At 45.5% G+C, this 27294-nt stretch overlaps 1 protein-coding gene across 1 annotated transcript in view; it reads left to right on the top strand.

The window, feature by feature from the left end:
• Nucleotides 1-900: 900 nt before the first annotated feature.
• Nucleotides 901-27294, top strand: part of ELK3 (ETS transcription factor ELK3) — a 68311-nt gene continuing 41917 nt past the window's right edge. The window contains exon 1 of the mRNA XM_059402314.1: nt 901-1257. The gene's annotated coding sequence lies outside the window, so the exon portion shown is untranslated. The remainder of the gene's footprint in view (nt 1258-27294) is intronic.

Genomic DNA, 27294 nt, shown 5'->3' with positions numbered 1-27294 from the left:
GATTGGAGCGCAGGGGTGGGGATGAGGGGCCCCTCCAAAGTACCCCATCCGCCTCGGGGCAATGGACAAGCTCTCCAGCGAGAGGCTGGCCTGAGTCCTCCGGGTGGGCCATCCCAGAGGGATTATGGGCTGTGTAGACCTGGCTTACGACCACAGAGCCTCCTTCTGAAGCCTCAGTCGCTCAGACTGGTGGTGGCTGCTCATTTCCCTCTGGAGCTCTTAGGCAGGAAAGGTTGGGCCTGTGGTAGGCCATAGTGAATGGCTAGAAAGGTCTCTTCCTGGCGAATCCCAGCTTTCAGTTTATTGCTCCTCATTCTTTTCCCCAAAGTGGGCCCCCTACTCTGAGCTCTGGCCTTTTTTTTTTTTTTTTAAAATCCCATACAGGAACTGTGTCTATCCCCAGGCAGAAACCATGCCTCCTTTCCAACATCTCCCAAGCAGTCACGTCTCCACCCACGATAAAAGCAGCCCTGTGCCTAGAGCCACCGAACGCTGCACCCCAATCCCCGTGCCCCACTGTCCCACAACTCAGCCATTCCAGCTAACAGAAAACAGCCAGGCCAGCGGCCTCCCCGCTTCGGGCCTTTCCGCCCAGGCCAACTGGGCAAGGCACGACCCCACTGTGGTGCCGGGCGCAGGGACCCCAAGGGCAGGGGAGAGCTCCCCGGGTTCGCGGTAGCCCGAGGTCGCCAGCCGCGCCCCGGGTCCGGGGTGGGGGGTGGGCACTTCTCTGGGTTTCTGGCCGAGCAGTACCCCCCCGCCTTGGGGAGGGGCTGCGGCCGCCCGGAGTCGCAGAGGGTCCCGAGGCTCCTCCCCTGGGGTGGCCGAGCGGGAAGCGGGGCGCGCGGCGGGCGGGGGCGCGGCGCGGTGCGGGGCGAGCGCGCGGGGCGCAGGCGGCGGAGTATGCGCGGGCCTCGGCGGCCAGCCCCGGCGTACAGCCGCGGCCGGGGCGCGCGGCGCGGGGCGGAAAAGCCTGTTTACACAGACTGCACACCGCCTGGGGAATAATGCAGTAAAGGAAGTGAGCCGGCTCGGCCTGACTGCTCCAACTTCCTGCTCTCACACACACACCAGAGGGGAAAAAAAAAAAAAAAAGAGGAGCGAGAGAAAGAAAAAAAAGGGGGAAAAATCAGGATCTCATTACAAGAGCAACAGACCGTCTGCAGACGCCTGTCAGCATGGAAAGTCGGGGGCTTTCGCCCGGTTCCTCCTAGAAATTCCCCCGAAGAAGGATCTTGAAAGCTCCCCCACATCTGGGTAGGTAGCAAGCAGGGTTTCTGCCTGTTGCTCGGACAGTTGCAAAGTTTCGTCGGGGTGCTTTTTCGTTCTTTTCTTTGGCTTGGTGGGGGTGGGGCTGGTGGGCGCCGCGGGGTGGGCTGCGGCCCTGGGGCGGGGGCGCCGCCGGGATGCTCCAGCGCCCGCGCCGCCCGCCCTGCCGGAGCTCCGCGCCGCGTCCGACCCTGCGCCGGCGGCACCCTGCCCTGGGGCTGCGCTGCAGCTCTGAGGGGGGGGGGGGGGGGGGGGGGGGGTTGGAAGGGACGGTGGGACTTCGGGTCCCCGGCAGGGACGGCGACGGGGCAGGCTGCGTGCCTGGATGCTGGACCGCCGCCGACCTTTTAGAGGGGCTGGACTCCCCAGGGGTGGCAGTGGGCACCGATGCTCCGATTTGGGGAGAGGACGAGGGTGGAGGGGGAAGCAGAGGGCGTGGGGAGCGAAGACGCGGGGCTGGGGGCCACGTCCCTTCTCGTTCGGCAGGTGACCCCCCCCCCCCCACACACACACCGGCCCGGGTCATCGCCCCCGGGCGCAAGCCCAGGTGGACCTTTAAAAGCCAGAGGAGTCCTTACTGGACAGGGTTTTGGCGAAGGACCCGGCAGCAGACGGTCTTGGAGCCCCCCGCTCTTTAGGAGGGGGCGCTTCAGCTGGCAACTGAACGTTGGCCTGTAATGCTACTGTAACTTTTGGGAGGAGGAATTAAAATTTTGGAGAGTTAAAAGAGACAAGTAAGAGGTCTCGGTTTTGTTTTATTTTATTTTATTTTTTTCTGAACCGAATCATCCTGAGGACAAGCTGCGTTTAGGAGGCGGGTGGGGGTGGGAGTAAGAAATGTTATTTCAGAAACTGCAAAAGGGGCTTTTTAGAAAAAAAAAAAAAAAACAACAAAAAAAAAAAAACGAGTGTCGGGAGAGTTTCTGGCTTGTCTGGAAACGGCAAGACTAATTGCCATGCGCTTCCGCTTTGAAACTGGCAGCAGACAGCATCTTGAAAATGACTCACTAGAGGAGCTCACAAAGAAACTGGTTTGCTCCTTCTCAGGTTTATGTATTTGTGCCTTTTACAGTTTCCTTTGTAGTGTTCAAGGGGTCCCCCGCCCCTTCCCCACCGCCCCCTCCTACCATCTCGCTTTTGGAAGCCCCTGGCCAGTCTTTAACTACCCCCAGTACCCCAGCCCGAGGGGGGCTGGGGGAGGCTGAGTTGTTGTTGGAGTTGGCTGGGGAGAGGGTTACAGGGATTCTGCTGCTGCAGGGGGAAAAAGTTCCCTGAATTTTCCACTGGCTGCTGCAGGAAGAGAGAGCCCCTTTAGTCACTGCTAAGTAATGTCTGCACACACACCAACTAATCTCATTAGGAGTTTCCGCTGCTCTGTACAGGAGGGGTTTTGTGCAGCCACTGTCCGCTGGGGGAGTACTGTGCTGCAGAGGGGGACAAATTAGGGCTTTATTTACTTAGAGGTGCAGCTGCCTGACAGCCTTTTTCAGGGCAGTATCTTGAAAACTTTGAAGTCACTTGGGCCCTTTTGATTTCAGACTTTCAGGTTTTTCTTTCCAAGTTGTCTGTAGGGTGTCTGTGTTGGGTGTGTGTGTATGTGTGTGTGTTTGTGTGTGTGTGAAGTTTCAATGGCCCCAGCAGCTCAAACACCCCCATCTTCTCTCATCTGAGCTTATGTCTTTGTTGGAAGGGGTCTAGGGGGCTGAGGGAGCCACAGGAGGTGAGAACCTCAAGTGTGTTCCAGGCATCTATTAATGAGCTCAAATCGATTTCTGAGCCTTACTGCTTTATTGCCAAACAAAATGCCCTCTGATCTCTTTCCGTTTTTCTCTGTCTGTGGCACACATTTATTTGGGATAGGTCAGTTATGAGTTTCAATTTATGGGGATTATAAAATTACAAATTGTGTTAGGAGGTCATGTGGGTCAGACAGTGAAGAAGACTGTCCATAAGTGTTTTTAGAATTTCCAGTAATGATCCTGCCTGCAAAAACCCCTGATGGTCTTTCTATGCCAAATATAGCAAAGGCATTATGGCCTTAAGGCCTTATGCCTCCCCGCTCCTTTTAAACTTTTAAATGTTGGCAATGTGTAGAGTTGCTTAAAAGGGTAAAGAATTTTAAGGAACCTGCTTGGAACTGTGGGGTTCCCTTTACTGACAAGGACATGCTGCTTGAGGACCGTACTCCTGAAGGGTTTTGAGGTATTGGTATTTCTCTTCTGGTGGCAAAGCATGTCCCAAAAACAGCCCAAGGAGGGTGTGAGTCAGTGGATGTGAGTACAGGATGTCCCTAACACAGTGCCGGGCATAGCAGTAGATGCTCAATAAATTGTTGCATTGAAAGCTGTGAGTAGGACCACGACACTTAAAACAAATAGATGAGAAAAAACACTTTCCAGATTGTAGGAGAGGCCCCTTTCAGTGAACTACAAACCAGCCTGGATAAACAGACTTTGGGGAGTAATTTTGTCCTCCAGGTGACATTTGGCAGTATCTGGAGACATTTTGGTTTCATAACCAAAGGGGGTCCTCTTGGCATCTAGTTTGTAGAGAGTCAGGCATGCAAACTACCCATCCAACAAGGTACAGAGCAGCCCCGCCCCCAAGAATTTTCCATCCCCAAGTGTCAGTAGGCGTACTGTGAGAAGGTCTTATTTACATTAACAGTGATGGTGACTCTTTTACCTGCCTCCATTCAATGAATAGGACATGTACAAGTTGTCAGTTGCACTTTTCTGTCACATATGTACCACTGTGCATGAATTTTCTCACTCTCACTCTCTCTTTTTGGTCAGTAATATGCCATAGAATGACATTGAAATGATGAATTGTGATGGTTTACATTTTTGGGCTGAATTAGACCATCTCCGAACCTCACTTACTTGGTACTAATGCTTTTCAGACCAGATGGCAATAGCCCAGATAGGACAGAGCAGTGATTTTTTTTTTTTCAACCGTAGTTGAATTTGAAATTTCCTAAAACATTTATTAAAGATGTCCTCTTCTTATTATTAAAAAAAATTAATAATTTAAAACTGCTAATAAACTGCAAATATAACTCTGAGGTCATATTTTGAAATTTATATTTGTAATAACTTTTTGGAACTTGAATCTTTTCCTGAAATTGGTTTTAAAGTCCTTCCAGTCAGAGCATTTAAATTAAAATATTCCTTTCTTAGCTGTCAGATACTGGGTTTTGTGTGTTCTGTGCTACCCAGTTATATTTATACACCTCTCTGGTTCAGAACACCAGTGTGGTTGCAAAACATTACCTAATGACAAACTGAACACTAAAAAAAAAAATTATCCAAGGATGTGACTTCCTGGAGTAGAGTCACCTTTTGGGGGTGAGGGGTGGGTACTGATCATGAATTACTGCTTCTGAATTAATGACTTTGCTCCTTCTCAGTCCTAGAGACTGATCCAGCCACCTCTCTGTGCCCCAGAACTGGGGTATCTCATTAAATTTCAAAAGCAATACGTTCTGTCTGTTTTGGCTGTACCTGGGCTGCAGGCAGCTGGCTTCTGCCCCTTCCTAAGGGCCTATACACACACATACACATTGCATACACACACATACACACTGGGCATGGGGGTCATTTGAATGAAAGACCCCAAGATTTTTCCATATGTTTCAAGCAAGAGCTTTTTATGTCCTGGTTATCCATAATTCCCTTTGTCTTTGTATGTAGATTTATAACATATTTGAGATTGCACTAGCATGATAATATTTTCTAAAGGTTAGGTAGGTTTTTTTCTGTTTTGAAAAAATATTAATGTGAATTATGTTAGGAAGATTCAGAAAACCATGAAGAAAAATATAAACATCTCCCGTAATCCCACTGTTAACATTTTGGTGTATATTTTTTTGGTCTCCTATAATGTGTGTGTGTACACACACAAATACACACATGCACATATAAAACTTTTCATTGGAGTCACACTGTACTTTGTTTTGTAACTTATTTTTACTTAACATACCATTTTATACATTTTCATAACTGGTACCAAGACCAAAAGTACTGCACATAGAACATGCATTTATTGATCTAATAAATGTGTTGTCTCAACAGTGAATTGACATACTTTTTTACATGGACTTGTTCAATGTTTTTGTCTCTGTGGCTCCAAGTAATGTTCTAAGAATGCTGACCTCTTAGAAGACTGAATTCATATGTGCTGTGAAATTTGGGATTTTGATGAGTTTCTGTATGATTTAAGAATGAGTCATGATTTGCAGCCGAATATCAAGATGTAGTAACAGGAAGTCCAGGGCTCTACACATCAAAATAGAATGTTAAATGATGAGAAAGAGAAGCTAGGTTAAATCAAAAACGTATCTTGAACTTTAACTATAAGGTGGGAAGAAGGTGCCTCTTGTACATTGTGACAATTCTGAGTTATTACTGTTTCATTTTATATCCAGAGAGTTTCCAGACTTTGAAACTGAGGTTTTCAATGGCTTTTCAGCTCAGGATGACTATTGCCCATGGTCAGTTTGAATTAAGATCATCCAGCTTTTTGGTTGAAACTGTGGCAGAGAGACGATGGTTTTGTGGCACAGAACTCTGGTTTTGCCACTTACAGTGCAGCCCCAGTAAATGGAATTGTGTGTGTGTGTGTATGTGTGTGTAAAACCTTCTGTTAATGAATCCTAAAGGCCTTCAAAAACGGTAGATCATTCAGTCTTTAAAGTAATTGCAGAAATTTGACTCCTACCTATAACCAAAGAAAAATGGCCTTTCATCTATTACCGGAAACTTAAGGTATGTGTCAGCAGTTTAAAAATAAACCTTGAATTGGTCATTTCAATAAACTGTAATTTGGTTTGAATTGCCACTAGGAATTATTAACTCATCAATTATGTGTTTTAATTTGCATTTCCTGGAAAGCAATTATTAAATTATTCTAAGAATTAAATGGGATTATTTTATAACTTATCTTTGAGGCTTATTTTTATATTTTTAAAGAAATTAAGATGATGGTTTTACTCATATATTCTAAATTAAGTTGGACTAAAATTAATTTACTCACCTGCTCTAGAAAGAGGCTCTAAAGTACATGGTATCATAAGTATTTCTAAGCTATCATATCTAAGAATAATTCCCAATTTTCCGTGTGTAAATATGGAAATAATGGGGTAGGTATAAAACATGCTTATCTAATGCCTTCTTTTAGACTGAGGTCAGGAATCCTTTACTCAAAGAAGTAGAACAAGGAATCTGAGACCCTGATTGTCTTTTTTTTTTTTTTTAATTGAGGTATAATTTTATACATGGAAATGGACAGATCCTTGATGTTTTTGTGTATACCCATGGAATCTCCACCTCTTAACCTCCAAATAGAGAATATTTCCGTCACCTGAAACATTCCCTAGCTATTTTTTTAAATTACGGTAATTTCATGAGTCTACCCTGTAGGTTATTAAACCTCAGAACACTTTGATAAAATACTGCAGTATTTTTATTTAATCTGCTTGATTGAAAACTAATCATTAGAATGTGGGGATTTCCTCAGCAATACCATAGGAGGAAAAATCCCTTCTACATTATTTAATACCACATGAGTTAACCAAAAGTAATGTGTGTGCTACAGGAACAAGCAGATTCCCTTAAAGCCAGTTGTGTTGAGGGGCTATCTCTGAATCTCTCTGGATGGTGAAGTGATTCAAGTGTAGAGGTTGGGATAATCCCTTCCAAGTCAAGTTCTTTTGTCTACTTCTGTGGAGTAAGGAACTTGAATCCCAAGAGTTGTGAAAACATGATGTTAATTTTTGTTCTCCTCCCAGCCAGCCAACTTCCAGGCATACACAGTGATTTAGGCGAAGTATTTTGTGGTGGGAAAAGGGGTTCCCCATAAATTTCCCCTTCAATCCCATTCTGGCCCCTTGTAGAATAAGGAACCCTTGAGGGAAGGTTGTTGTTGGCTGCTGTGCTGCATTTCCTCCTTTTTGTAAGGTTTGCGACAAGCATCACTCATTTCTAATGGCCGGGTCACCTCATTCTTGGGAACACCAGTGACTGTCTGAACTGGATGCTGAGTAGGCCAAGATAAGATTGTGATCACCAGGTTCAGTCCCTGCTCCTTCTTTCCTATAGTCTTTGAAAAGGCTCTGTCCTCCACTGCTGTGTCTGAGGGGTCCCTCATTCCTTCTGGCCGTCTTTAGTCCCTTGTCTCCCCACAGGCCAGAGTGGTCCTTTGAAAACACAGGTCTGACCGTGCCACATGTCCGCCTCAGATCTCCCAGTGGCTTCGGCCAGGTAGAGACTGGAATCCTTCATGTAGGCAGTATGCCAGCCCCCCTGGCTTCTCATCCATTCCTCACAGGCGTCCTGTGCCCTTTGGCTACGGGGCCTTTCCAGATGCTGTTCTTTCTCCTGGGAATTCCCTTCACCGCCCCCACCCCACTCCCATCTATCCCGCTCTCTCTGCTTTGCTACTTTGTGGCCATCCTCCAAGGCTCGGCTTTTGCTGGGCCTCCAGGCTGGCACTCCGACCGTCATCCAGCCATCTGCCCCGGCCTTCAGAGAGCCCTTGCCGTATTGACTAACAGGTTTCCTCAGTACCCTCTCCAAATTCTCCCTCCCCAGATTCTCACTATCCAAACACAGGTACTAAACACTTTGAGATCTCGTTTTCTGGAGATGGGGCTGGTGTCCGCCATTATTCCTTATTACTCATTATCCCAAACTCAGGAACAAAAGAGGGTTGATAGCCCGGCCTCCCTTGTTATCCAGAGCCTCTGCCAAACCCTTGAATCCTTTAGACTTGGAGAGTGAGGGAGGTACCTGCCCACCGATGCGTCATGATGTATTTCACGTCTGTCTCAGCCTCAGTCTGGAACCTCCCTCTGGGCCTGCTCTGTTTTTCTCATCCTCGTAATTATCCCAGCACCTTGTCCAGTACTTGGCATTCATTGAATTATAAACCATCTGAAGGGGGAAAGCTTGCCGTTGGACTTGATAAAGGTCTTTATGGCCATGCATAAATCCAACCCTTTGCTAGACAGTAAATTACTTGGATTAATAAGAGGCCTATCTCTTGGTGAAATCATGAAGACAGCCAGGAAGAGCCTGTACAGAGGATATGTCATTTTCCAGAGTTTTTGTCTGGACTTGCAAGAACCGTAGATGAACAGAAACAAGTTTGTTAATATCTGAGAGGACAAATGTCAGCCTTGTTGTTGCTACCAGTGTTGTACTGGGAGTGGTTGGTTAACAGTTAAATAATTCATAGGTCAGTGCAGCTTGAAAGGATCTTGATGTAAAATTTTTTCCGTGTTAAAACCTATCATTCTACAGCAACGATCATTGGTCTTTCATCAAGATGTCGACTGACCAAGTTTTGGTCATTCCTCTGGGCTGCGTTCCATAATATTTGCAGTTAAAAATCCTTCCTCGCTTATACTAAAACCTGTATGTAGCATTTGTCTATAACTTCTTGTAATTAATGATGTTTCTGATTGATTTCTGATTGATTTCGAGAATAACGAAAGACTCTGTGTATTTGAAAGGATGAATGACTAATACCTCCGCTGTTTTGGGGGAAGGAGGGCTGGGTCCGCTGTGCCTTTCAGCTGCGTTTTGCCAAAGAGGAGTGTGTTGATAGTCAGACATTGACTTACCAGAATGTATGATTAAGCAGATTTCTCTCCCTGCATTTCACTGTCAGGAGGGAGAGATAAAAACCCAATGGCAAAACAAGCCCCAGAATTTATTCCAGGATGTGCTCAGAAATTCTCTGTAAGAATTAAACAGCAAGGATTCTCTTACACTGTCTGCATCTGTAAGTTCTCATCATCCTCAGAATAAGGATCCAAAGGCCCAAAAAGATCAGAATGCTCGATTACATGAGAAAAGGGGTCTATGGTCAGATAGTTTCCTAACACGGTTAAGAAGAGCACTTTTCTGGTTAATACTCAGCTGGGAACGTTCTCTCCCCACTCCCTCCTTATTGGATTTTGGACAGTTTTCCTTTAGAGGCTAAGATACAAAAGCCATGGTGGTTGGAGTTCCTTTGAAAATGAAGAAGATAAGCATTGACAGGGGAGTGTGTGTGTATGTATATGTATGTGTGTGTCTCCGCATACGTAGGCGATAAGAGAAATGCCTGAGTCGAAGAGAGTGGGATAGTATGATCTCACTTTTTGTTCCTCCTATATGCCAGAGCTGCTGTTCTCACAGAGGAGTCAAGTCCTAAGGGAGCATAAGGGAACATTTGCTAAACTTCTCGCCCGAAAGAACCACTATTTCACTGTGAGAACTCAGAAAACTTGGTTTTTAAAAAAATACAATTTATGAGAGAAGAAACAAGAGATTCCTAATTTCAGCAAGTCCCATTAAGAACATACAAGAAGGGAGCAAACCTTTTAGTATTATTTGCAAGAGCATATCTGGACAACAGACCTCCATGTTCTTGTATGGTTTTGCATTTTGAAATCTTCTGGAATCTAGAATCCATGAGCATTGGTAGAGATGTTATTTCTGCTAATGTCTCTGCCTGTTTTCCAAGACCTAGAAACCAATCACATAGACCAGAAGGTATTGGGTGGTAGAACATTAATATTTATTTTTATTTCATTTTTTCTTTTTAAAAAAGTATTTTAGAACAAACATCTCCAGATTCTCCAAGTGACTTTCTGAGCTCAGAACTGGAACTGATTAAACCCCAGGCAGAGAACCCCACGTCACATCCATGCTGAGGCCCTAGTGGAGGGCAGGAATGCCTGTTGATGGGCCAAACCCATCTTTGATAATCGAGGCCAAAACGTCACTCAGTCAGCCCCTCGATGTTCTTATGACCTTTGCTTAATTGACTGCTTTGGATGCCTTAGTGCTGATTCTCAGTTCTGCATTTATAATACTTGGATAAACTGAGCAACTTTGAAGAGTGCTAAAAATTCTTAAAGTGAATTACATTTATTACAAATGTATATGCTCTTGGAAGAGGCCCGGAATCCCACAAATGTCCTGGGGACACTGGGGTTCTCCAAAGCTCAGAGTTCCTGCTCTTAGATAAGAGCACTTGGCCTGCTTTGATTTAAATCAGAGCTGAACCACAGTAACAGCGTCCTCTGCCAGCCTTTGCCACATCCTTTGCTTTTTTTTTTTTTCCCTCTTAACCTAAATATCATACCTAATTTGTCTTTAAGACCTTGACATAGAAGATCATACGTGCTCTAGATAATGAAAATGTAAAAAGGGTGACTTTCTTTAGCAAGGGGGACAAGATCTCTAAAGCAGGATCCAGCTGTTATTTATTTATTTATTTTTTACAGTTAATATGTTGTGGCACAGTTATTGGAAGAGGAGAGTATCATGTTGTATGTGGCATTTCAGGAAAGGGCCGAGCCACGTTAGCGGATGGCAGATTCCCGAATGGGGAGGGAGGGCCATGGGGATGCTTTGGGGTACATATTGGCTGTTTGATGCTGATGCACCAACAGCTAGTCTTTTCCGTCAGAGGCCGTTGTAGGCTTCTCGAAGGATGTGGGTGTGCACGTTTGCCAGACACAATGAAGAAACCAATGGTCTCCCACTTATGACTGTGTTCATGTTCTTTGGTTCATTTACTCAGTGCATGTGTGGGGTGGGGGTTAGTAAATAGGTTTGAAATACAAGGCATTGGGAAGGTTTTGAAGTTATTTTCTACTTTTGCAATTCTAATTCTTAGAAATAACAATACTTACCATGAACACCAAGATATTTTAAAATGTGCTCCCCTCACTGGAGTGAGTCGACAAGTCAGGCTCGATTTTTCAGTAGACGTTCAGTGGAAAATGAGATGCCTTTGTGTGCCATGTTACCCTTATGCCATTGTATTTTTGCCTCATGTTAAAAAGAACTCTGTGAGAAGTTGTTGACGTTTAGTAGAACCCCTGCATTTGGTACCATGAGGCACAAAAATGTGAGAGAAACAATAAAACCATAAAAGGGCTGGTCTACCTTCCCGACTGGAGACGCAGCTAAAATCCCCCACAGGTGTCCACCACATGAGCAGGTGATGACATTTGGAAGACAGCAGCGTCACTGTTTTTTTATAGTTCCCTTGGAAAGTGGGTATATTATCATAACAGATTATGTAAAAATGTTGGTGCCTCACATTTGCATTTCCTAAACCGTGGCAGAGTTTTGCTGAGAAGAGCACGGAAGGAAGGAAGGCGCATGCGCTGAAGTGCCCACAGAACGTAGAAGCCCCTAGAAGCATCTAGAAGTCCAGAGGAGTCCATTTCCTTGCTTAGCTAGCCGTCTGTGCGAGGTGGCAGTACTGGGTAGAGCAAGACCCAAACACGAGCTCGTGTCCATAGACGTCAGCGGAATCTGGATCTTTCCAGGAGCCACCACATTTTGACATGCTAAATTTTAGGAAAAGGAAAAGCTTTATCGTATTATGAGCCATTTATAAATGATCTGCTCAGAAAGCTGTATTATAAAGTTTTAACACTGCTCATATACTCCTGAAGAACATGAGGGTCAGCTCATGAGCATCCTTTTCTCTTGTATTCTTTTAAAAAGACTCTAAAGTGGTTTCTGTAGATCTACCTCAAGAAGGAAAGCTAACTTTGCCAGGAGTGCCAAGGTTGGGGCCAGTTTTCTTCGGGGACTTAACCATCCAGAAATGATGGAAGAATTGAGGCTTTATTATTTGAAGTTCTATAGAAGAGACAAGAGAAGTCTCTCTGGGAAGACCGTGACTTCTCTCCCTCTCTGGGCCGCTACTAGGGCCATGAAGGAAAGCTGGAGGGAGAAGCTCAAGGGCTCCTAAGATTAGCAGCCTGATGTGTCCTGCATGCATGAGAAGCAGCCACTGGTGATGAGAGACGTGTTCTAATGCCAGTAAATGAGGTAGAGAGACTGAGCCACGCATGGGCAGCCTGGGGGGACCCGCGGTGGCTTTGGTGGGACGTGGTCATACCAGAGAGAGATTTGGAGGACCAGACAACTGGGCCAGGAGGAAAGGCTCTGCATCTTTCCCGGGGTGGCACTGGAGAGGTAGGGTTGTGGTACAGATGTTGGAGGCGGCCCAGATGGGGGGGGGCAGGGGGAAGGGGGGCAGCCAGGGAAGGTGCACAGATGGTTACCTTTCTGACAGGAAGTGCCCAAAGCTGCAGCGGGGCTGGGAGGCTGAGCACAGCTGTGCACATTTCCCGGTCGCCGGGGTCCCTTGGGAATCCTTCAGAGAGGAAGAGATGGTGTCGCAGCCCACACCTGACCCTGCCCGGGCCTCCTTCCTCCCCCACCCTGGCGTCCGTCCCGTGTGTGTGCGCGCGCATGTGTGACAGAGACAGGGGGATGATGTCGGTGAGGCTGTGGGTGGCTGGGTGGGTGGCGTGTGGGGGACTGGCCCGAGGAAGAAGGGTACTAGGTCTAAGGGGAATGTGTGGCTGTTACCACGGATGGCGAAGTGCAGTGTCCAGATTATTAATTAGAAGAGCCGAAAATGTGAATTTTCTTTGACGAAACCTATTTTATCTTGCATTTTTTTTTTTTTCTAACGTTTCCACTGGGTGGTGCTGCGGGAATTCCTACCTTTTGCCTTGGATCTACCCTTCCCAGAAAGACGCCTCTGAAGCATAATAGGAGGAAGTCCTGATTTAGAAAGATTTTACAGTTTCAACACAATGGAAGGGTCTGGAGGATGCTCTGGCAGGAAATGTTGGAGTTTCTGGATGTGGAAAATCCACCATCATTCTGTATCATGCACAAGTTTTCTTACTATGCTGCGGATGGACTTTTTGGCTTTCGCCAACTTATTTAGCAGAGAAGAGCTTTCAGGTTTATCTGAAAGATTACGGTTTTGTTCTAGTGAAGGCAGTTTGTAAGATTTCCTTTATTTTCGATTTTCGTAAAACTATAATAACAAAGTGAGCAAACAAACATTTCCTGATGTTAAGACAACCATAGATTTAAAAAAATCTCTCTGCGAAGGTTTGATTTGAAGCTGAAGGTATCATTCCATTCCCGTTTCAAAGAGTATTTGTGCAGGGCACTGACCAAAAGGGTAACTTGGATTTTTATTTTCCAAATAATTATACAGAGTCTTTCAGTCTGAGGGCGCTTGTGTGTGGAAGGGGAGAGGGTTTGCCTAATCCCTGTTTTACAGATAAAGAAGTTGGAACAGGGAGAAGTTGACCTCCCTGCCCGAGATCGTGCAACTCTTTAGGGCCACGGCTGCGATGGAATTTGTGTTCTGATGTCCAGATTTCCCCCCTTATGCATAGGATCAGGTTTTTAAAATATGAATAGTATAGAAGGTTAGGTAAAAGCTTTTTCATTCCAAGTCACATTCCAAGGGGAGTATGGGAGGGAAAAAACATACCCACTGGGACTTAGGGAGCTCATTTAATGGAACTCACACGTAAGGACTGTTAGCAAGATTTTTAAGTAAGTTGTACTGTATGCAAGGCAGCATTTTGTTTTCATGTGCTTGTCACGGCCCTCCACAAAAATCCCAAACATTGCTTCCTTAGAACCTGAAACAGGGCTTTGCCGGAGGTGTCTGTTTTTAAAGGAACAGTTCTAAGTTCCTGCCGGGTGCCAGGTGCTGTGCTAGGTACTGTCACGTGGTCTTAGTGGGGTTCCCAGTGTGTCCCTATTAGCATGTGAAGTGTTGCCCGAGATTCCTTCTGTGGTCAGGAGAAATGCATGCAGGTTTGGCGCTGTGTCTCTGGAGCCAGGCTAGATCCCTCGCGTTTCTTTTCTTGCCTTCCATCCTCTTGTTCTGCTCTGTGCGTCCACACTGAGCAGGATGGTCTCTCCTGGTGAAGGGGGGCTGAGTGACAGAAGGGACCACGTCTCATGTCTAGTCTTCATAATCAAGAGCTACCCTCGATTATTTAGTGAGGGATGAACCTGGAGCGTGTCTAAACCAACATACAGATCTTCTTGAAAAGGGAGATTGGCTTAAAAAAATGATGGTAACATGGGTTCACAGTTTCTTTCTTAAAACGGAGCCAGTTGGGATTCCTGGAGTCACAGATGAGGCAAAGTGAGAAATGAACAAGGAAATTCCCTGATCTGATTTGTAGTGGGAAAGTTCTATCTCCCACTGAGGTAAAACGAGGCTTCTCTCTTAGCAGCAGTGAGGTGTGCATGTGGGAAATGAAGCCGCCACTGGAGGAGCTCTTTGTGGTGATCAAGGACCTGGTCATTGGAGCCAGATGACCCTGGACAGGAGTCTCTGTTTGTCTGTCTGACTCCTGTGGCCATGAGCATCTTATTCTACCTCTTGAAGTCATGACTTCCCTGTAGAGCATTAAATTTAGGTGTGTGTGAAGCACTGAGCGCAATGCCTGGTATATACGAGATGCTCATCAAGTGTTTGCATTAAAAAAATCTCCTGCTTAAAGAAGTAACAGATTTGGGGAGCTGATATTAGCCCTTTTCTTGAGAATTCCATGGAATCTCCGTACTGCTAGTCAGGGAGGAGATACCTAACATTTCCTTTAGAATAGAGCTCTTATGAGATTTATAAATTTAGTGTTTTACAAATCCTGTTGAAATTATATGTATTTTGTATGAGTTTACCTTCCCTGCCTCTAGAGAACTTCAGATTCTTAAAAGAGTCTGTGGACCGAATACTGGAAGAAGATACTGCCCTGGGGGTGGTGGTGGTGGTGGTGGTGGTGGTGTGTGTGTGTGTGTGTGTGTCTAGACTCTGCATGTGATTATATGCTTTAAGTTGACTCTATGAGATTGTGGGTATTTGGCTGTTTTGGGTCCATAAAAACAGTGTCATATAGTTCAACCTAACGGTGATAATTGTTAAGAAATAACAGTTGGAAAGAGCATCATAACGAAAGAGATTATAATGAGGTGTGAATATAGCTTCTTTTCATGCGTTATTTATCAAAAGCTCAAAAGATAAACTTTGTCAGGGATCCTCGGACCACTGTTAATCCAATTTATCTAAAATAACTTCTGTGGATGGTACTATAAAATAGTCTTGATGTTCCACTGGGGATTCATTGATAGCTTTATCACAGCTAATGAATCATTTTTCTAGCTCCATATGCTTTTGATCCAAATGGCTACTGTTGAAGGAGAATTTGCTTTGTATTTTTTTCCCCCTGTTGAATTCATAGGGTTAATTACTCTGGGGAGGAAACAAAAGTCTCAGTGAGTTTTCTTGGGCAAGAAGAATGGCAGCGTTCTTCCAGAAAGCAGAGTTCGACTGTCGTGTTGAGGGTTAAAACCAAGCTGACACACAAAGCAAAATGAAACCAGAGCTGCAATTACAAAGTGGGACAGATGTAGGAGGCCAGGTTTCCTGTGGCCCATTTTCCAGTTTCCTGCCTGCAACCTGCACAAGAGGAAGCTGAATGTTACCAAGTATGAGAACTGAAGGGGAACGTGCTTCGGGCCAGAATTAAGATAGGCACACAGAACACGGGCAACAAAAACAATGGCAAAGAAAGTGAATGCTTGGGTTTTAGTCCAAAAATGTCTGTCTGTTTCAAGAAAAGACATTGTCAGTAAAGCCTGTGGTTCCCTGCGAGACTCTGTGGCGGGGGACCTGGGGACGGGCCCGGGTTGTTGGAACCTCTGAGTTTTATAGTCCTACTCCTCTTTCAAGATGCTCTTTAAATACAGTGGGTTACCTGAAAAGATTTTCCCCTGCAGTGCCCGGGATTTCTAAATCTGCTTCCTGGGCATGTTGATAAATGAGGGAGGTGGATGTGGTTAACCGAGGGGCTATAATGAACTACAGCCTCATTTTGGGAAGGCTGGGTGACCAGTTGGCTGCTTTGATCTAACAGGCTTGTGTTCCTTTAACTGCCCAATAAAATTGTGTGTGATGTTTTCAAAGAAGAGATTAAATGGTGATGTGTATGGTTAAGACTGCAGAGCACACTCTGTGTGTATATATATGTGTGTGTGTGTGTGTGTGTGTGTGTGTGTGTGTGTGTGTCTACCTGACGAGCCCTGTGGGGAGAGGCAGGGCTCCTGCAGTCAGAAGACACTGGAGAAGTGGACAAGTCCATCTTTCTCCGGAGATTAAAAAGAGAATAATAAAATTATTCTATGTGTGGGCTACTAGCATATTCTAGAAGAGTCTCTGAAGTCACATGTTATAGTCCCCACCTTAAGAGTAAAGAAATTGAGGTTCGAAGAAACTTAGATTCACTGCATACCTTTTTTAAAAAATATAAAGCAAACTTTATTTCTTAAGCATTTTTGAGTATACTGTGTAGTAGTGTTAACTATATGCACAGGGTTTTACAGTTACAACATTGTTTTTTATCTTTCAGAAGCAACTGAAACTTCAGTCGCATTAAACAACTCCTTTTTTTCCTTCCCCCAGGCCTCCCTCTACGCCCTCAACTGCCATTCTCCTTTCTAAGAGTTTAACTACTCTAGATACCTCAAAAGTAGAATCATCGCTGCATGCCTTTCTATAGAATGCCTGTTGTCTGCCGGTGCCATGTTGGAAATTCTGGGTGACACTCGTGTAAGGATGGCTGTCACTAAGAAACCCCATTGGTGGGAGGCTTGTGGCAGGCTCTGTAGAAGGCAGAGATGAAAACAACAGTCGGCCTTGTTGAAGGCTCATAACGGACAGGGCACTGTGCTGAGCTTTTCCCCATACACCCTCTCATTGAAATGGACTTACCTCTTGGAGGTACAGAGAAATTGGTCTGCGCTTTGTGGGCAGTCTATTATTTATGAACCTTCTGGATTGATTACGGTTTCTTCTTCAAGCCCAGAAAGGACAAACTCTGTACCAGGAACATTAGGAAATTAGGGGATGTTGCCAAGTTAGGGAACACAGAGGTGCCCAGGTGAGGCAGCCTGGAGGGAAAATAGGCCCTTTTCCATCTCAGTGCAGCTCTATCTGAAAATGGGGAGAGGGGGAGAGACAGGGCAGGGTTGTCTAGTAGTGGGGTGGGAAATGGCGTGGACATGCAGATGTGGGAGGAAGTAGAATGGCTCAAACACGCTTTCCCAGCCAGAGTTAATGTAGCCATTCATTTGCTTTTCCAAAGGAAATTTACCCATAGAGAAGTCACTGATGAACCAATGGAGTTGCTTCTAATATATCCGGAGACAACAGTTTCATGGATCTTCTTTACAGTGTCTCCCCCGCCACCCCCTGACAGTCTCTTTCCTCAGAGGGAAGAGTTATTTGTAAAACCGTACTAGCAGAACATTGCTAACTGATTATAAACGGTAAATAAGTAGACCGAGTAATGGCTAATTTCCTTCTCTCTGTTTATCCTGCCCTTTAAACATGGACAATCTGTAGCTATTCACAGAACGAATGAGAATACAAACATTTGTTAGTGAGTAAAAAGAGCTTTAAGGGGCTTGAACTTGGTCTCACAGATTGGCTTATTATTATTATTTTTTAACGTGTAGTGGTTGATGATAATGAAAATGTCTTTTGAAAATAAATTTAAGTAATTTAAGTAGGGGCACCTGGGTGGCTCAGTCAGTTAAGCATATACCTTTGGCTTAGGTCATGATCTGGGGGTCCTGGGAAGGACCTCTGCTATTCCCCCTGCTTGTGCTCTCTCTCTCTCTCTCTCTCACTCTTTGTCAAATAAATAAATAAATAAATAAATAAATAAATAAAATCTTTTAAAAAATATAATCTTTATTCCACCTCAAAAAAAATAGTAAAAAAGACTTCAAGTGTGGGCCGCATAGTTACAAATACTGTCCTTACTTACTTAATGCTTTAAAGGTACTCTGTGCTGAGTTACTGCCGATCTCAAATAATACAAATTGTTGTTTTCCAGTTCCTTGACTTAGGTACCTAAGCTTTGTTTTATATAATGAAACGGTTTCTGCCTTTTCTCTTGGACATTGATAATATAATGGTATACAAACACTTTGTAGGTGCTGCTCTGGACAGAGGCGTGGAAGTTCAGAGAATTTGTCATGTTAACAGTGTTAACATTCAGCCTCCTTTCTCTAACCAGTCACGTTTTAGCAAGCGAAAAGACATACTTATGGAGCACCTACTTTGTCTGCTTCGTACACAGAAGTTTTTCTCCTCCTTGAGTCCTCTAATTTCTGACTAAAATTGTGGTTTGTGTGCGTGTGTGTTTTAATGTTGGCCAATTTCTTTAGTTCCCACAATATGTAAGCTTTAGAAAATCAAATAATTCTGTCCCCTCAACTCCCACCTTAGTGTAACTTTAAAAATGAAACCAGGAACATGCAAAGAGAAGTGTTAGGTTGCCATCAATAGAAAGAAGAACAAGTAAGTTGGTATTTCGACTTCTAAGAATGGCAGCAAAAACCACCTCCTTTGCATAGAGAATCTGGGCAGCCGCATCTCGCAGCCAGATGTCTGGCGCCACCTTGTGGCAGACAGATAGAAGGCCCACTTCCGAGAGAAGGGAAAGCAGCTTCTGGAAGTAAAGAGCCATTGTGAAGAGATGTTCCCCAGGGGCACGGCTACGTTTTGTGCGGCTTGAAGCTTAAGCATTTTGAAGAGACTGTCTTTGGACCACCTCCTCCAAATTAGAAATAGAAAATTACCAGGGCCCCTAGCAAAGAGTGGGTCTCTGAGATTCACTTACACTATAAGGTTCATTGTGAGTTGGCCTCAGAGTGCAGATTCAGGGGGCCCAGGCAGTGCTGGCAGTGGTGGGTAGAACCGAGTCTTCTGTCAGCTGCTGGAGGCTTGGAAGGGAGCACAGAACCCCTGCTGCTGGGTGACTTCTGTTCTTCTGGCTCAAAGTTGGGTGGGCGGAGGTTGCCTCTGGGTAAATTGCAGGTGCATTCCCTTCCAGCCTCCCAGGCCAGTTCTTGCTTTAGCCTTTGCTGATGCTTCCAAGCCTGCTGTGGGCGGACTTCTGCCTCTCTACTCTCACCCCTTTAAAATTTGACCCATCCTATAGTGTGAAGGGTGAGTACTCTCCCTCCTCTGGAAAGCCTTCTCCAAAGAGCCTAATCCTGATTCTCGTGCATGTTCCCTGCAGTGTTACAGAGCACGTAAGGGCATAGGCTGTGGCATGGAGCTAAATGCAGTTTTATTTATTCATTCACTCATGAGACAAATGTTTGTTGGGTGTCCAGGCTGACCTGTCACTGATCTAAACTGAGGATAGGTGAGTCAGCAAAACAAAGATCCATACTCACTGAGTCAGCGTTTGGGACCAGTACTTCTCAAGCCATCAGTGGGAAGGGACTACTTCTTAAAAACTTCTGAGAAACTGTGGACTGATAATTTTGGGACATACAAAAAAAAAAAAAAAAGAACAAAGATACCAAAATAGCAGCCCGATTTTTAATGATAGACTTTACAGGCATGAAATGACATTTCAATAAATAGAATAAGTGTAATGAGGGAAAATTACAAAAAAAACTACATAGTCCTTGAAAGTGCATGCAAAGGCAATTAATATAGATCATTATTAATACTGGAAACTTTTTTCTATGTAGTAATTTAAACCAAACAAAAAGTTTGTAAGTGAGCTAGAGAGTCCCTGTATTAAATGCCTATAAGCGCACTTTGAACACACACCATATTTGTCAGTACTGAACTTTTCATGGAGTAAGAGTTTGGTTCTTGCTCACTAATGAATTCAATCTAGGTTGGATACAATAATGCTATTTGCAAGAGATGATGTATCTAAACTATTCTTGTGGGTTTTTTTTCAATTACACTGGAGAGAAGCCAGTCTCACAGAGGTATGTTGACAGCACTAGAAAAGAGATTTTGCAACCCCGTTTCCACAAACTCGGGATATTAATTTTTTCTTAACATTCATCTAAAAGCAAATATTGCATTTACAGTAACTCCTTGGTTAGTTGCCAGTTCCCATAATTTTTCCTATAAAGTTATAGTTATATTTAAATCTTTTAATGAAATCAGTGAATTCTAGATTTTTGTATACTTTTGGGTTACAGTTGAAAAATCTCAAATATAAAACATGTTAGTGTGGTCCCACTTCACGATTCTGACTAGTGTCTAGTTTGTAGTTTGTGCCAGTAAGATGAACCCACACGGATCACATATGGGATATAGTGATAGTGCCAAGTGGCAGTAGAAGTCTCCATATACTTATTCTTGGTTTCTGTACTCCTGTCGTGGGCTGGTGACCAACAGTTAGCAGTGGGTTGTTGACCACACACGGGATAGACTATTCTAGGGCCCCTGCTTTTCTGTGGCTGGTCCTCCATTTTCTCATCTACAAAGTAGGAACAGAAAATGGATGTGTTTTTGAATTAAATGAGATAATACAGGGAAAGGGCTTGATGGAGGGTGAGGGCTTAATAAAACTACAGGCTGTGTACACAGAAGGCAAAGATAAGGCTCTTAGGATTAGAAAATACAGATAAGTGAATGAATGAATGAATGAATGATTAACTCTGTGAGGCAGACTGTGAGAAATGCTGAAAAGATTTGTGGCATGAGTGTGTGTGCACCCGTGTGTACGTGTGTGTGTACGTGTGTGTGTGTGTGTGTGTGTACACGTGTATGTTGCTTTCATGTGGGAGGAGCCCGGTGGCCTTCCGGTCTTCTTAGTTCTTAGTGCCTATTGTTCGAGGCACTGGGTTTAGCATCGGGATGATTGCTGCGTTTACTGGTCTCCCCCTGTTGGTGAGTGCAGGGCTTTCCCTGCCCTGGGGAGGGAACAGCTGTTTCTTCTTTTGTGCTGGGTGTTCATTGGACCCCCAGGGGCCAGGGGAAGTGTGCAGGGGAGCGGGGGAGGGACTGGGGGCTACTGCCCTTGACTAGAGGGAAGATTGTGGAGAGGCTGAACCTGGGGCATTGCCATTGTGGTCCGGTGGCTCTCAAGGAGGCAGAGGAGGGCAGCCAGGCTGGTGACTGTGATTGCTGTGTCCAGTATGTTGCATCCTTCTCTCTGTGGCTCCATTCAGATTCGAGAATAAATCAAGGATACTATTCGCAGTCTTTAAAAACAGAAGAGTTGAAAACACAGAATGAGGGGTAGAAGGTGACACACAGTCTGCTTAGGGGTCTCTCCCCAGGGCCAGAAGACAAGCCCTAATGGGCGGCCAGCTCTGCCCCCTCCTCTCCGCATCTGCTGCCTGGACAGGCCTGGGGAAACTACCTATGTGGGCTCCAGCACCAGCGGTCATAGCATGTTGTCACAGATGTCCCTTAGGATGTAACTTTAGAACACTTCTCTTTTTCTGACCCAGTAGCTTTCATCTGTGTGACTCTCTACGCTGCCCCCTCCAGGACCATGAGACCTGGAGTGGAGTTAGCCCCAGGGGAGGTGTGGGCAACCATGGGCTCATAGCAGCTGGGAGGCCTCTGGCCGAGTGTCCGGAACCAATGTTTCTTAAGCCGGAGTCAGCAAATATGTGCGCAGGGATCTGAATTTTCTCAGAATTTAAAAAAAAATTTTTTTTGTCCTTTCATTTTTGATGATAGTCTAAAAAACCACATAAACATATAAACTATCCCCAAAGAGCTAAAGAGGCTCCTTGGATTCCAGTGACTTCACTGGGCTCATTGCCTAATGAACAAAAACACCAAGGTGATACAATATCTAAATGACGCCTTTGAGCTACATGAAAGCCAAATGACCTCACAGCACACTCTATGAAGAGGTTTCCTCGTTGCTTAAAAAATAATAGTAAACATATCAGTAACACCAGGTAGCGGGTGTAGTTCAAGGGCATGATGAGTAATTCGAGTGATCCTTACAACAGCCTTGTAAAAGAGATACTTTTATTATCACCCTCCCCATTCTACTTACGAGGATGGTGAGGCACAGAAAGGTTAAGGAATTTAGGCAAGGTCTCACAGTCAGATAGGACCGGTACTTGAATTGGAAACCAGAGGGGCTGGCTCCTGCGTCTGCTCTTACCCCCCCCCTGTAACCTTCCAGACGCAGTGGCTCACTCCCTCACTGCTGCAGGTTGTAGGGAATAATTGTGCTTCTGTGGAGCACTGCACCCTCTGGGTGATGTGGTTCTGATTTTCGGGAAGCTAATTTACAACTCTGTTAATTATAGATAAGTGACAGCAAAGTAGCTATTGTCTATAGATATGCAAATTATATTCTGCCTTTCTCTCTCAGCGCTCAGTTGATTTTTCTCCCACCCTCAGGTTTGCCCCCTGTGTGCCTTCATTTCAGTGTTTCTGATCTACAAATGTTTCTGCCGTTTGGATATTTTAACCTTGTTAAAAGGTCTGTCTAGTTCCCTCCTCGATTAGTGAGTAAAATAAAATCTTTACCATGTTTTCATTTTTATATCTGTATGAGAACAATGTTGTTACTCATTTTGAAAATTAAAAAAAAAAAGATTTTATTGACAGTGAGAGAGCACAAGCAGGGGGAGTGGGAGAGGGAGAAGCAGACTCCCTGCTGATGCAGGACTCAGACTGGATCCTGGGATCCTGGGATCATGACCTGAGCTGGAGGCAAACGCCCAACTGACTGAGCCATACAGGCACCCCCAGAATTGCTTTAACAAAGGAATTTCTCAACCCATAGCTTCTTAGTAAGTTTCTCCACGACCTTCTGCTCAAGCCCCGCCCCCCCCCAGGTGCCCACCCCCTTAACCTGCTCTGGCTGTGTTTTCCTGTACAGCTGTTCTCCCGACACTATAGTCAATATTCCTATGTTTGTTGTTGTGAATGGCCTGTCTTCTCCTGCTGGGATGTGAGCTGCATGAGGACTGAGGTCTTCGTCTCTTCTGTTCACTGATCCCTCCCAAATACCCAGATGGTGTTTGGCATAATGTGAACGCTCAAAAAAAAAATGTATGTATATATATATATATATTTTGAAAGAGGTGGGGAGAGAATTGAATCTTTATAGGGTATAGTGGTATAAAATATATCTTACTCAAAAGGGCTTCATTGGCTCAGTCATTGCCATAACCTTGCTGTGAGTTTGGGACATCTTTCAGCAAAACATCATCTGTCACATATAAAATTAATCAGTAATTTGAATGGGACATGGCAGGCATCTGCTTTGTAAACTTTGTTTTATCATTATGTAAGAATCATAAACCTTAAGGAGCTTATATCCAGTATTGTTTATATTGAAGGGAGAATATAGTAGGAGTTTTAATGAAAATCATCTGTCAACACAGGGAACCTGTTTCCCCCCTCGCTCCTTTAAAAGGAAGTATGTGTGTTATTCAAATTGGACAAACTGTTTTAAGTATCTAATGAAACTCCCATGTGTGGTGAGATCTGGGCTGTAAATTACAAAGGGAGAGGAGCGCTAGGCAACCAGCGGGTGGCTTTGTTCTGGAGGTGGGTCTGGCCAGGGCGGGCACTGTCCTCTTTGAGGGGAAGCCAGAGGAAGGCCAAGTGTCTGATGCTGGGAGGCACCTCTTCTCGTAAGATCAGAAATGGACTGATCTCCTAAATATTGAAGTGCAGAGTTTGATTTTTGCATAAAGAATGGCGTGACGTGACCAGACAAAACTGTGTACGTTCAAGATCAGGTCTGGGCAGGGGAAGGGGAAAGAGAAGCATTTTCTCATGAGCAAAAATTCGACGTGGGGAATATTTTTAAAAGATCTGTAGCAATTTCTTTCATGTGTTCTGCATATTTTAAGCAGGGGATTGTGGGGACTCCCGCTGCAGGAGGTTAGGCTGAGGAAATATTTTAACTTAAAGCAGGTCCCCGTTTGCATAATAATATATCAAACGTAAACTTCAAGTATCCACTCTTTCTTGAACTTCTTGCTTAATAAGAGCTATAGTATGCTGTCTAGATTGCTCACGTTCCTTAGGATGGCAGCCGGAGAAATTGGACTTTATTGTACCTGCATTTTTTTTTTCTGTGAAACACATTTTATTATAGAGGAAGAGCGAGAGCAAGCGAGCACAGGCAGAGAGGCCTGGAGAGGCAGAGGGAGAAGCAGGCTCCCTGCCGAGCAAGGAGCCCGATGTGGGACTCGATCCCAGGACCCTGGGATCATGACCTGAGCCGAAGGCAGCCGCTTAACCAACTGAGCCACCCAGGCGTCCCTGTACCTGCATTTTAAGACCGAGTGCTTTATTAAAGATTCTAGGTGTCAAAGAATAAGAAAAGAATTAATTTTAAAACTTTTCTCTGGTGATAGAAGTACTCATTTGGATGAACTTGCGAATATGTTCAGTGCTGGTCGTTGTTGGAAGGGCATGCTTCCCAGTCATGGCATTAGAATCTTTTCCAGTGTCCCAGAGGGGGCAGAATTTGTCACAGGCAGAGGTGATAGATTGTGAGCATAATTGTATGTGGAAACAACTGCGTAAATGTTGATTAAATGTATTTAATCGTAATTAAAATAAATTAGGATTGAAGCTAAAAGCAGCACAGCAAGTGCCCTTGAGTGGAGAGAACCATCGCAGGGATGTCAGCTGGGGGCCTCTTGCCCCCCCCCCAGCCGTTGCCCACATACCCTCTTGTTTTAATGGTGTTTTAATCATCTGGGTGATTAGCGCCCAGAGGGCTGGGAGGGCCTGGAGCCACGTCCCCCCCCCATCCCAGAATTACCTCTGCCCATGGTTGAAGGGGACAACCTGTTCATAGGTGTGATTATAAACTCCCAGGACAGATTTCTGAGTCGCGTGTGGCTGGGATTTCCAACAATAAAGATGTGTGTGCTCTACATTCATTGACACTGGAAGGCCAGTGAGGACACAGGAGTGGCCAGCAAAGCTGCAGAAGGCGAGAATGAGGACCCCCGCACCCGGCTCGCTGTGCTTTACGCAAGAGTGGCTTGATGCCAAGATCCCCGCCTGTAGAGTGGTGGCAGTCACACTTCTAAGGAATCCTCCAGTCCTCAGAGGTCGTCGGACTGTGACACCTCAGTGTGGGAGACTTGGGGGGAGGGCTGGGAAAGGAAGGTTCCAAGGCCCACCCTGCTGGTCTCTAAGCGCTTGGCAGGGGCAGCTCTGTGAAGTCCGGTTCACAGCTCCGTGCCTTCCCTTGGCCCATTTCCTCTACTCCAGAAACCCAGGAGACCCTGATGTGGGGCCCCACCCCCACCACTTGCTCCTCTACTCTTGTTCATCGCCCTCTTTTCTTTTCTTCTTCTGCCTTTCTCTAAGGCCCTGGTGGTTCCTTGGCCAGCTGGTGGCCCTTGCAGTGAGATCAGGTCAGCCAACCCCCACCCCTACCCCTGGCACTGTTCAGCACGTGTTTTTCATGTCTAGACGCACTTCACGATTGTGAATGCGACCCTGCAGTGCGAAGATAACGGCACTCCTTTGAAGAGAGAATTTTTGGAAAGCAGAGACACTGCATGTTGTCATAGTCAACTTTGGCCGCCATGGTGCCACCTGACAACCGGGCCCACGCGTCCTTGGTGCACCATGGCACTTCTGTTTCCCGCGGTGAGCTTCAGGGATGCTGCCTTAGCCTGTGGGTCGTGGGCCCGGGCTCAAGGCTTTGGGCTGAGTTCATGTTGGCTCCCTGTGTTTCATTTCGGGGCAGTAGCCTCACAGCAGGGACAGGAGCATGAGAGGAAAAGTGCAAACATGTGGCGCTTCTTAGACCTTGGCTCAGGATCAGCATGGTCATGCCTTCCAGTGAATGTTGCATTGGCCAGATGGAGTCCTACAGTCAAGGTCAAATTTCACTGGGGTGGGGAGAAAGAGCTGCACCCCCCCCCCCCACCTCGTGCACGGCTGTGTGGTCACTTCAATAGGAGAAGGGGAGGAAGATGGAGAACGTTTCATCCTCCTAACTTATGCCCAGAGAACATGGTTCCCATACCTGGGGTTGGGGTCCCATGAATGGGGGTTTCAGACAGCACCAGAGGCTTTAGGAGTCCTGGTTGACAGAAGCAGAAAGTGTAAATACATTCGAATACACAGATAGGTTTCCTTTGTCCCATCTGGAACATGCTGGTTTGAGTTCTTGAACATGCAGGTGGCTGACCGCCTCCCTCCCTGGTGCCCGAGCCAGAGGCCCGGCCGCCCCTGCCCTCCAGACTTCCAGACCCACGGGCAGCCTTCTGCCCTTTGGAGCAGTTCCTCTGAGCATCTGCTTGAAGTTTCCAAGATATTTTAAAGCTTACTGTCTGAAGTGTTCGGCCAAAAGAATACCAAAAAATTTGAGACGCCTGTTCGCAATTCTTAGTGCCAATGATGAGAAGCGAGCCTGTGGCTTATCCACAAATAATCAGGAGGGTGGGTCATATTGGGAACCCGGGCTGGCAGCTGCCACACATCACGGCAGTTGTGCTTACAAGACTCTTGAAATGCAGGGGCGGTTTTGATCTAACAGTGACATGATTTACTGTCTCACAGACCGAGTGGCCATGGTGGCAAAGATTCATTTCTGGAAAGACTATCTCCTTTAAAGAGCCATAAATAAAATGCCTTATGGGTTTTTGGAGATCATTCCTAATCTGCTTTCCTTTAACTGAAAAGCCCGTGGTTGCTTAGAGAGAAAAAAAATAATGTGTTCTTTTGGCTAAATATGTGAAAAGGAAGAAAGAAGTGAGTGCTTGTTGGATGGTGACATGTCCGTTCCCATGTGGGAGAAAAGTAACTTGTCCACCTGAAGGCTGCCCCTTTAAGAAGATGCGGGGAAGGTGTTGTGGAATTGACACAACCAGTGGCCCAAAGGGGTCCTGGAAGGAAGTTATCCTGGCTATCAGGTGTCCTGGACTCATGCCCCTTGCTCAGTACCCCTCGGCTTCAGCATCTCCTTGTTGCTCTCCTTGTGGGGAACCCTAGTGTTCTCTGGTTCGGTCCCCACCCCCAGCTTGCTTTTGAAACTCCAGCTGGAAGCCAATTTTCCACCCTCTGGTCATCCCTGGCTTCCTCAACCTGGCACCCCTCAACTCACCCCCACTCAGCGCAGAGTGAAAGCCGGGGCACTCGGTGTGTCCAGCTGTGACAGGGGACCAGCCCAACCACCTCTTTCCTCATGCAATGAATGTTTTCTCCCCCCTTCGTTGAGAGGATTTATTTTTATTTTTTAAATCTTATTTTCATTCCATGATAGTTAACATGCAGTGTTCTTTTCATGTGTATGATACAGTGATTCAGCAGGTGCAGATGTCACTCAGTGCTTGTCATGATGAATTACCCCCCTTAATCCTGGTCACCTACTACTTTAACAACTGTGGATATAATAAG

The sequence above is a fragment of the Mustela nigripes genome, chromosome 6 (assembly GCF_022355385.1).
Source record: "Mustela nigripes isolate SB6536 chromosome 6, MUSNIG.SB6536, whole genome shotgun sequence".
NCBI lineage: Eukaryota > Metazoa > Chordata > Mammalia > Carnivora > Mustelidae > Mustela > Mustela nigripes.
The sequence above is the reverse complement of the archived record's forward strand: the minus strand, read 5'-3'. Positions and strand labels throughout refer to the sequence as shown.